Source organism: Manihot esculenta, chromosome 12 (genome assembly GCF_001659605.2).
Source record: "Manihot esculenta cultivar AM560-2 chromosome 12, M.esculenta_v8, whole genome shotgun sequence".
Classification (NCBI taxonomy): domain Eukaryota; kingdom Viridiplantae; phylum Streptophyta; class Magnoliopsida; order Malpighiales; family Euphorbiaceae; genus Manihot; species Manihot esculenta.
Window position 1 is genome coordinate 27,196,796 of NC_035172.2, and position 11,871 is coordinate 27,208,666.

The following is an 11,871-nucleotide window of genomic DNA, read 5'->3' on the forward strand; positions in this document are numbered from 1 at the left end:
GTAGAGGCGCTACTTTAATCCTGTATGGCCCAGATGTTTACCCCTGCACACGGTATATAGTAATTTATATTATGGTTCATAAAATTTAATAAAATTTATAATTTAATTTATACTTTCGAAATAATAAATAATTTAATTTTTAAAATTTTATTTTATTAATAAAATATTTATTCTCTTAAATTCACTTTTACTCATAAAAAATAAATAAATTCTAAAACTTTTCAATATATATCAATGTATTTTATAATAATATTATATCAAATATTTTTCTATTATATAAACTCTTAAATTTTTAAATTCTAAATTTTTTAATTTTTAATTTATATTTAGATATTTATAATAATTTTGTATTAAATATTTTTTCATTATATAGTCCCAAATCTTTAATCTCTTAATTTATTACTTTTTATTTTATATGAAAATATTTTATTGCAGCTTTATATTGAATATTTTTATTGACTCTGTTAAAATAATAAGTAATTTTTTTTAAAAATTATATATTTTTAAATTTAAAAACTAAATTACTGTTAAAAATAAAATTCAAACGATTAAATTATTATAGTCGAACAATGAATTTTAATAAAATAATTATTTTGTTAATAAAATAAAATTTTAGAAATTAAATTATTTCACATTTTGTAACGGTATTACATTAAATATTTTTCTATTTATCATGTTAATAGAAATAATTTAATTTAAAGTTTGTATTTTATTTTATTTTTTACTTCATATATCTATCAATTGTAATATATTTTAAAAAATAAGTTATATAAAAATAATTTGTTAGCTTAACAGAGTTGAAAAAGACTGTAATAAAATATTTTAATATAAATTAAAAATTAATAAATTTAAAAGTTAAGCTATTCAGACTCTGTAATAGAAAAAATATTTAATAAAAAAATATTTTAATATAAATCAAAAGTTAAAGAATTTAGGGTTTATATAATTGAAAAAATATTTGATATAAGAATGCTATAAAAAATTTTCACATATTAAAAGGGTTAAAATTTATTTATTTATTTTATTAACGGTAAATTTAAGAGAATAAATATTTTATTAATAAAATAAAAATTTAAAAATTAAATTATTTATTATTTAACTAAGTATAGATTAACTTGTAAATTTTATTAAATTTGAAGATCATAATATAAATTAATTTTAATATATATATAGGAGTGTAATCGAATCGAGCCGAATCGAGTTTTGTAAAACTCAGGTTCGTTTATTAAAAAATTTTCGAGCTCGACTCGTGAAAAATTTATTTAAACTATTAACGAGTCTAATTTAAGTTCGAACTCGAAAACTCGATTAAAAAGTTTATTTAAACTAATAACGAGTCTAATTCAAGTTCGAACTGAAAAATTCAATTAAAAAAACTCAATTAAAAAAACTCGTTAACAAAATTTAACTAATTTAAATTTTTAAATATTAAAATTTTAAATTAAAAAATTAAAAGAGAGTTTAATAAAATTAAATATAATTTAATTAAAGTTTATTGTAACCAAATTCTTAATTTAAAATACAATAAAAAGTGAAATATTTATTTATAGAGAAGTTTCACCCCTTCATTTCTATAAGTTTTCGATATGGGATAGGGGATATTGTTTCAATAACCTTCAATACCTTTTAATGAATTTGTTCACGAGCCTTTTAACGAGGTTGTTCATGAATCTCTTAATGAGCCTGTTCACGAGCCACTTAACGAGTCAGCTCCGAATCTTAACGAGCCAAATATTTCTGAGCTCAAGTTTGGCTTGTTTAATAAACGAGCCTAAACATTAAGCTCGAGTTCGGCTCATTTAAAAATTAAATCAAGTCCGATCGAGTTTTTATCAAGTCGAGTCTCGAATAGCTCACGAATGGTTTGGTTCATTTACAGTTCTATATATATATATAATACCTTGCCTCAAGTACAATAAGGTATTAATCGTAAGTTTTTTAAATATATTTTTTTAAATTTTTACCGCACTTCTTAAAGTGCAATAAGTTTTATTGCAAGAGTGTGGTAGTTTTTATATTCACTTTATTTTAAAAAATAATTTTTCTCAAATTATGGTTTAAGAATTATTTTTTTAAAAGTTTTATTAAGCAAGGCGGCCTTGGAATTTCATGACTCTGTAACTCTCAAAATTTGGGAATGGGTGCAGCTGATTGTCTCATTTCTATTTTTTTTTTTTTTAGCCAATTGTAGAATATCATCAACACAAAAAATAGGTGGCAGAAACAGCTTCAATACATAATCCTTCCAAGCCAACGATTAAAGAGCCCTTTGGCTCTAAGGGTCCATATCAACAAGCTCCTAAGCATCCAATACATCAATTTAAACTAAAACTAACCAAGAGATCTTCTTAGGCTACTAGAGGACGCAACTCATGATGGGAGACCCGAAACAAAGAAAGCTTTACCGTTGTCTTGATATGAGTAAAGAAATGACACGATACTTTAAAAATTTAAAATAAAAAATTTCAAATCATAACAAATCAAGTTACTATCGTTTAATTCAAAACTTACAAAATGAGAACTATATTTGTGAAATATGGGAGAATAAGGAAATAAGCAACACATTCTTCAACACATGTGGACACGCAATACAATTTCAGATCGCATAATACATATATAGTTAAATTGCATTTAGGTCAATTTTGTTATTTTGGTATTTTAGTATTTTGTGGGATTTATTTTAAATTAATTTGATCTATATTAGAAGCCAAATTCGTATAGCCCATTTAGAAATGAGATTTCTATAAAACAATTTAGAAAAATGATATTTAAATCTAGGTTTGACTATTTGACTAGATCCCCTTCCTATATTGTAATTACATCTTCCTACAATAAAATTAGGATTTAGAGGCTATAAAAACACCCTTAAGGTGGCAGCCACAATTAGCCCATAAATAAAAGATGATGTTATGAATAATATTTGGTTCTTCTCCATTATTTAGTAATTTATCAATATTTAACCTTGTGGCGTTCTAATATGGATCTCCTCCATACTTAGTTAATTTATCAAGAATTTCTTGTGATATTCTCCAAATAGGAATCACTTAATTATCTATGTTTCTAAACATATTGGTTGGTTAAGGATGTAGTTGTAATACCCGGCTAGACTCCGGTATCGGAATTCCTACCGTCCGGTGGAATCTCGGATGTCGGAAGCCTCTAGTAGGGTAGAAACATGTTTTCATAAAATGTTTTAAGGTATTTCATGGTTTTAAGTAAAATGGAAATGAGTTTTTGCATAAAAACAACCTTGAAGGAAAACTCAGGTTCGGCCGCCGAACCTCAAGTTCGGCCGCCGAACATGCATGCCTTCGGGAGCGCCTTTAGGCCCCCGAAAGCATAAGTGAGGAAAGTCCAGGTTCGGCCGCCGAACCTCAAGTTCGGCCGCCGAACATGGCATGCATGCGGAGGCACGTTCGGCCCCCGAACGTGGCCTGGCCAGCCACTATAAAAGGGTCCCTTAGCCGAAAACGGGCGAGCTTTTTCCCCATTTTCGGCCAAGGTGAGCTCTCCGCCGTCCCTCACCAATTTTGAGTTCTTTCCTTCCAATCCTACTCGATTTTCATGAGTTTTTACTTTGTTTTGAAGATTTTCAAGCTTTGAGCAAAGTTTTGGAGCTTTGAGGTTCAAGGGAACTCAACCCCTTCCATCTCCGAGTTTAGGTCGTCTCTCTCTCGATCTCCACGAGGTAAGAGCCGATCTTAAGCTCATTGCATGTTTTAAGTAGGTTTTAAGTGGATCTATGGGGTAGAATGCATGTTTAACTCATGGTTAGGTTTATGGGTTTTATATGTGTTTATGAACAATGTGAGTTGCTTGTTGTGTTGTAGTTGGGGTTTTTGTTGGTTTGATGCCCCTAGGAACTTGTATGCTTGTTTGTGTGTGATTGGGAATGTTGTAGAATAGGTTTATGGTTGATTGGTTAGTTTTGGAGGCAAATGTGTATAGAAGAGCTGAGTTTCTGCCACTAAGGGAGAAACCAGGTTCGGCAGCCGAAGGAACTTTCGGCCGCCGAACATGCTTGTGGAGGCAGCCTTCGGCTGCCGAAGCTTGCCCCCAAAAGGAGACTTTCGTCTCTGTCTGGGAGTTTCGGCCGCCGAAAGTGCCGCCGAACATGCATGAGTTTCGCCTCTGTCTGGGAGTTTCGGCCGCCGAAGGTGCCGCCGAACCTGCCTGACTTTCGACTCTGGAGGGACTTTCGGCCGCCGAACCTGCCGCCGAAAGTGCCCTGTCCAGCCCTCTCTTGCATGTTTTTCTATGATTGTTTCATGATGTTTTAGGGGGTTTTTGGGGAGTAGTTTAGAGTTATGTTCATGTTTGTTTGGTCCCTCATTTGAGTCCACCTGTGTAGGTTCGGACCCGAGGAACCGAGGACCCCAGCAGTGAGTCAGCTGCTCCAGTGTCTGGTCAGAGCTACCCAGAGGTGAGTGGAATAACTCATTATGTTTTAAAGCAAATAATGGACTTTTTACCATGTTTCACGCATCATGAATGCCATGAGATGTACTAGGTTGTTTGCATTAGAATTCACGAATATGTTGCATTGCATACTTTATTGTTGATTGATGTGGATGAACGTTGGATGATCCATAGCCCTCAATCTATGATGTGACGATGCGATATGTACGGTACGGAATGTAAGACCAGTGGGACCCATTCTACGTTCGCTGGCACCATGTAAGGGAAAGACCAGGACCCATTCTACGTTCTGACACAGTTGGACTGTTATGTTATGCTATGTTATGTAAGAGAAAGACTAGGACCCATTCTACGTTCTGGCACAGTTGGACTATGTTGAGGGCTATCGGTGACAAGTTCATCCTTGATGTGATTAGCTGTGATGTGATGCATTCCATGATGCCATATGATCTAAATGTTTTTATTATTCTGCTCACTGGGCTCTAGTAGCTCACCCCTCTCCCACCTTTCCCCAGGATTGCAGGTACAGGGTAGACCAGGAGGTCCGTAAGAGTAATGAAGGCATGTGTGTGTAATAGATAGTGTGGACATGATAAATGTATTAATGTTTTGTAAAAGTACAGTTTTAGTCTTGTAATGACTTTGAGGATTAGAGGTTGTGCTTGACTATATGTATTAGATATCCCTTTCAATACATGATCTTAGATATTTTATGTTGATTATGCAACCAACTCAACTTATGATGTATCGCCCATTGGGGCATTGATGAGATCCCACAGAGGGGGTCATGATTATATTTATGTACAGTGCATGCACAGGTTGAGTTTGGTGTGTGAACGAAAGAAAGGTTTTAAATTTTTATGTATTTTTCTGGATCATGTATGGGATTAAACAGGTTTTCAGGTTGCATGTTAGGCTTGCTACGGGTCCCGGCGGCCTTAAACCGACCTGGATCCTAGCGCCGGTAGCGGTCCGATTTTCGGATCGTTACAGAATGGTATCAGAGCCCTAGGTTCATAGGATCGGACCTAGAGTGTCGGGCTCATAGATGTTATAGAAGGTCAAGCACAATAGGAAAGATCATGTCCACTAGGATAGGATGTGGAGTCCTGTCTTGTATGATAATGTGAAGTGCCATGATTATATACATGTGCATTGATGTTGTGATATGAATGACATATATGTGATGAGGGTTCATGTGTGCCCACATGAACCATATGATGCTAATGTTTGTGTGGTGTGTACTATTTTTCAGAAAACAGGATGAGAGGAACCCGTCGATCTGCAAGATTGACTGGAGTGCCACCTGAGGATGAGGGCACGAGCGCCCGTCCTCCTACATTGCCTAGGGCAATGTCATGTAGAGCAAACAGAGAAAGAGTGTCAAGGGACCCTAGAAGGTCTTTTGATGCTAGCAGAAGGGGGACAGATAGAGGAGGAAGTTCTTCAGATGTGAGGGAAGTTATGGAAGAGGATTAGAGGAGGGATGGGAATCTGGATGTTAGTGATACGCGGTTGTCGAAGCCGTAAAAAATAAACCTATTAAACAATCAACAATTAACTTGTAGATAGTGGCAATAGGGTCGAACCACAGGGATTTGACACTACGAATTTTCCTATTGATGACTAAGGCAAGTAATAACAAGTAATTAAAAGAGGGGGGTTTGATTTGATGAATTAAAACTAAATAGCAAAAGAAAGCAATAAATTAAAGATGAGTAAATCAATAAGAGAAAAGCTTCTAGTTGAAGTATGGATATATTTCAGATTGTTTAGAATTGATCATTGATTCTTTAATACTCCTATTTATCTCAATAAATTAGTTTAGGATGTGGAAGACGCTTCTCACAATCCAAATTCCTCCTTAGTTCTAGTTTGATTAGGAAACGTTCGCTAATCAAACACTAGTTAACAAGTTGCCAAGGAACGTCCTTGGGGCCTTTGGCATCGAACAACTGTTAACTGCATTAAGATTTAGAGAAACCTAATTCTAACCTTGCCAACCGCGTGGTCAAGTTTAGATCATGCAACTTGATTAAATTTGTGTTCAAATAATATAAGCAATTACGGACTTAAATTATTCAAACAATTGTTACTCAAGCAATTAAAAGCAATAGGCCTAAATTGATTCTAAAAGCAAAGCAACAATTATAGAAAGATCAAATTGCATAAATATTGAAAATAACTAGAAGTTTAACAATGGAGATTTAAATCTCCCAATTCATCACAAATCTGAATTTTCCAACTTCAACTAGAACATAATGAATTTAGCCACTCATGGTGACTAAAATACACAAAAATAAAGAAGAAAAGAAAAAAGGAAAGTTTCTGCTGTGTTGTTGGAGAATTTCCGAGGATGGCAGATGCTGAAAAAGATGATGATAGGATGCTGGTTTGGATGTTGCCCTTATATAGCTGGAGAATCCCAATTCCAATTTGATTAGGGTTTTGGAATCTCAATTTGATTTGGTCTTCTTTGTAGTCTTTGATTCCTCTTTGGATTTTGTATTTGATTGAGAATGGAACTCTCTAAGTGAAGGGCGTGGCTCTTGGGACTGATCTTGTGGTGTTTGAAGTGGACTTGGACTTCTTTTCTTTGAATTTGGATTTTCTGCTCTTTTCCCGCCTCTGCTGTCAACTTCTGCTGTCAAGGTGACTTGGGCAGTTTCTGCGAGTGACTTGGGCAAGTCACTTGCTCAATCTGCCCCAATCGCTCTCTGGGATTCAGTCCAGTTTTTGCCTCTGACTCTGCGAATGACTTGGCCAGTTCCTGCGAGTGATTTGGGCAAATCACTTTGACCCAATCACTTTTCCAGCTTTTTCTTCACTTTTTCTCCAACTTTTCAATTTCTTCCTTTTCTGTAAAAACATAACAAAAACACAAATTAAGCTAGAAAAATGTGTAAATAAACAGTAAGAGATATGATAAAAATGTGGCTAAATTATGCTTGATCAAATACCCCCACACCTAGCTTTTTGCTTGTCCTCAAGCAACAAACAACTTAGTCAATCAAGCCCCTTTTTCTTTTGATCCTAAGTACCACTTAATCAGCCCCCCCTAGACTCCTAATTTGAAACACTACAGTGTAGGATGCATGTACTAAGGTTACCCCCCTTCTTTCCTTGTTTCCTATCACACACCATGGCCAAGGGAAAGTTTTTTATTTGATCATGCTTATTCTTTTATATTAGGTTTAATGCAATCCCTTAAGAGTGACTTGCCCTATTTTAAGCATTTTTAATTATCAGCACTTTTTTTTTTATTTAACTTTGCCTGAAAAAATCACCAACCTTTTTACGCGATGGTGCATATGGGTGATACACCCCCGGTTACTCAGTTGGTCACTTGTCCAAGTGGCTACTAGCTCTGTTCATAATCTTAGGCCATCGGAACTTTATTTTTGATGCCTGAAAAAGTCACCAACCTTTTTACGCGACGGTGCACATGGGTAATACACCTCCGGTTACTCAGTTGGTCACTTGTCCAAGTGACTGTTAGCTCAGTTCATAGCCTTAGATCATAGGAACAGGTTGTGTTTTGTGCTTTTTGATTTGCTGAGTTTTTCTTTTTCTTTTTCCTTTTTATAACAATTTGGGCAAATCAACTTAAGAGAATTACACTAACTTTTTATTGCATGTATTTTATTTTCCTTTCCTATTGGCCACAGCAGTTTCAAGGACTCAATTCAAGAAAAAGAACTTCCTAAGTAAGGGCTACACACTGTGCATGGTTCAATTTAGGTTTAAAGGGTTGGATAATTTAATGGGGTCATGAGGTAAGGAACTCTTTTGGCTTAGTCATCTATGCTGAGTAGAGCAATAGGCTAAAAAAAAAAAAAAATTCTGTGTGTGTGTGCATATGTGTGGAAGAAAAAATTTTCTGGTGTGTGAAAGAGGTAAGACTAATGCAAAAAGAAACAAAAAGAATGTAAAAGAAAACTGTGTGAAAGAGGTAAGACTAATGCAAAAAGAAACAAAAAGAATGTAAAAGAAAACTAAACATGGTGAGGACTGTGCAAGTGAAGACTGTGCAAAATGTTCTCCAAACACCCCCCCACACATATTGCAAACATTGTCCCCAATGTGTGAACATATATACATATAAATTAAGAAGGAAAGGGAAAGGGACTTCCTGGCCTGGGGTGATTTGGGCAAATTGCCTCAGTGATTTGGGCAAATCACCCAGCCAAATCACTGTCTTTGCTGTTCTGTGGGCAGGAAGTGATTCACATCTGCTGGTTCTTCTGCTGGGGTAGGATGCTGTCTGATTAGCTGTCTTCATCCTGAACACACGCTCATGGCCAATGCAAAACATATAAAGAGAAAAATAAGAGAGAAAGGGACTCCCTAGGGTGGTGATTTGGCCAAATCAGTGGCCAAATCAGCTGTGATGGTGGTCTGCAGGTATGAAGTGTTGAACCAGCAGCTGCAGCATGCCTTCCATGTGTATGGTTCGGGCCTCCATTCTGTCAAGGCGAGATTCTGCAGATTGATCAGCTGCTGGAGGTTCTGCTGATTTGGGCAGTGATTTGGGCAAATCACTTGGCCAAATCACCTCTGCTGTAGTTAAGTTCTGCTGATTTTCCCATTGATTTGCGCAAATCACCTCTGCTGGGTTGCCTCCCAGTAGCGCCCTAGTTTAAAGTCGCGGGCTGGACTTTTCTGATTTGATCAAGGCTCAAGTAATAGGGGGAGGGAAAAGGATTCCCACAGAATTAAGTAAGAAGTGTAGCACACCTTTCATTTTGGTTATAATCCATCCTATTTCTTTCATGTACTCATGAAATAGCATGATTAATTTCTCCTCTTTCAAGTGAGGTGTGCCTCTAGCCCCTATGTTTGAAATTTTGAGGTGATTGGGCAGCACTTTGAACTCCAATTCATATTTCTCCATAAAAGGTAGCTGCAATCTGGTACTGAACTTGGGCAAATCGAATTCTGCTTGCACTGATGATTTGGGCAAATCAAAATCTGTCTGCATTGTTGATCTGATTTCTACCTGTTCAAGTGATTTGGGCAAATCAGATTCTATCTGTACAAGTGATTTGGGCAAATCACCTTTGGAACAGTCTGTGCAGCATGCTGTCTCTTCCGTTTCTTTCAAATTTTTCCTATTTTCCTCATCTTCCTGGCTGGTGTCCCTTGGTATTTGTTTGACAACATCAAGCAAAGGTATGTTGATCTCCACTTTGTGAAAGGTTGCAAGTATTTCTTTCTTTTCTTTTTCTTTTTGTGATCTTGCAAATCTCTTGGGAAAGGGAGGAGGTACCTTGAATTTGTCTGCTGGTTGCTGTTTCTGCCCTTGACTGGGTTCTGCCTGATCTAGTGATTTGGGCAAATCGTTTGGTGATTTGGGCAAATCACTTTCTGTCAAGTCTGTCTGCTCACTGATTTGGGCAGATTGTCTGGGTGATTTGGGCAAATCACTGCCCTGATCACTTTCTGGCAGATTTTCTTCCATGGCTTGTTTCTTCAATTTCTCAACTTTGCTATCTTGCAGCTCTTTTCCACTCCTCAATGTGATGGCACTAACATTTTGTCTTGGATTTATCTCAGTTTGGGAGGGTAGCTTCCCTTGAGACTCCAATTTGCTCATTGAAAAGGCCATTTGACTCACTTGTCTCTCAAGACTTTGCACAGTATTTGCTAAATTCTGCACAATCTCTTCAAGAGGTGCATTGGGATTCTGAGGTGCAGTTTGAGCTTGGTTCCTTTGCTGGTAGCTTGGATATTGATTGGCCCTTGCATAACTTCTTTGCCCATTAAATCCTCCTACTTGTTGGTCCTCTTCTTGAAGGGAGGGACATAGGTCAGTAGGGTGGCTCAAGTTTGCACATATTCCACATGGTTTGGGCTGCTGAATCTGCTGAATTTGTTGGGCTTGACCCACAACAAGGCTATGGACAACATTGGTGAGATCAGAAATTTGGGATGCTAAAGTGGATGTACTCACCTCATTCACCCTTCTTGGTGGCTGTTCTTGGTCTCCAAATTGCTGTGAGGCTGCTGCCATGGTGGAAATTAAATCCCTTATGGCTTGAGGTGACTTGTCTTCAATTGATCCTCCACATGCTGCGTCTATGAACTTTCTTTCTGAAGGTAGCAAACCTCCATAGAAGTATTCAATGAGTGACTTATCAGAGATGTCATGTTGAGGGCAGCTTATGCACAATCGATTGAATCTTTCCCAATATTCATATAGCTCTTCATAATCCTTTTGCTTGATGCAACTAATCTCTCTTCTGATGCCAATAGCTTTTGAGGTTGGGAAGTATTTTCTCAAGAAGACTCTCACCATCCCATCCCATGAAGTGATGGATCCAGGTGGTAAATAGAACAACCATTCTTTGGCAAAATCATCAAGAGAAAAGGGAAAAGCTCTTAATTTAACATGCTCTTCGGAAATACCTTGAGGCCGCATTGTTGAGCACACAATGTGAAGTTCTTTGAGGTGCTTGTGTGGATCCTCATTTTTAAGACCTCTGAATTTTGGAAGAAGATGAATTAATCCGGTTTTGAGCTCAAAAGGGGCTGCCAAAGGTGGGTAAGTGATGCACCATAGTGCTTGATCATCCAAGGGTGTTGCTAGTTCACAAAGAGTTCTTTCTTGTGCCATTGGAGCTCTTGCCTCAACATTTTTAGCTTCAAATTCAGCAAGGACAGCAGCTGGTTCAAGAGCAGTAGCTGCTGCATTTTCTGCCTCTTCGGGTGCTGTTATGACTGTCTTTATAGCAGCTGGTTCAGTTGCTGTTTTAGGGGCTGGTTCTGGGATTTTGTTGGCAAAAATTTCTGGTTTTTGGGCTGGTTTTGGTGCAATTTTAGGGGCTGGTTCTGAGTGCAGCAGCTTGTGCAGCAATAGATTCAAAAAGTGCAGCATGTACAGCAGTTTCAACAATTGGTTTAGCAACTTTATTCAGCAAATGCAGCAGCAGGTTCCTCAGTAACTTGTGCAGCAGATTGAATGGTGGACACCAGATTTGTTGCCGATGCTGATGTAGATGGTTTTGAGGCTTGGTTCCTCAAGTTTGCTTGCTTTCTCAAGCTCTTGGCAGTATGTTCAATTTCTAAATCGTAAAGAAGAGCTTCTTTACGATCAGCCCTGGTCATAAAAGGAAAATACGTTAGTTAGATCAAATCCCCGGCAACGGCGCCAATTTTTGATACGCGGTTGTCGAAGCCGTCAAAAATAAACCTATTAAACAATCAACAATTAACTTGTAGATAGTGGCAATAGGGTCGAACCACAGGGATTTGACACTACGAATTTTCCTATTGATGACTAAGGCAAGTAATAACAAGTAATTAAAAGAGGGGGGTTTGATTTGATGAATTAAAACTAAATAGCAAAAGAAAGCAATAAATTAAAGATGAGTAAATCAATAAGAGAAAAGCTTCTAGTTGAAGTATGGATATATTTCAGATTGTTTAGAATTGATCATTGATTCTTTAATA

At 36.7% G+C, this 11,871-nt stretch overlaps 1 non-coding gene across 1 annotated transcript; it reads left to right on the forward strand.

Annotated features, from left to right (window-relative positions):
- The first annotated feature begins 10,562 nt into the window (after window positions 1-10,562).
- On the forward strand, window positions 10,563-10,669 carry LOC122721413. The gene has a single exon (XR_006348092.1). It is a non-coding gene; the product is annotated as a small nucleolar RNA R71 (small nucleolar RNA).
- Window positions 10,670-11,871: the final 1,202 nt, after the last annotated feature.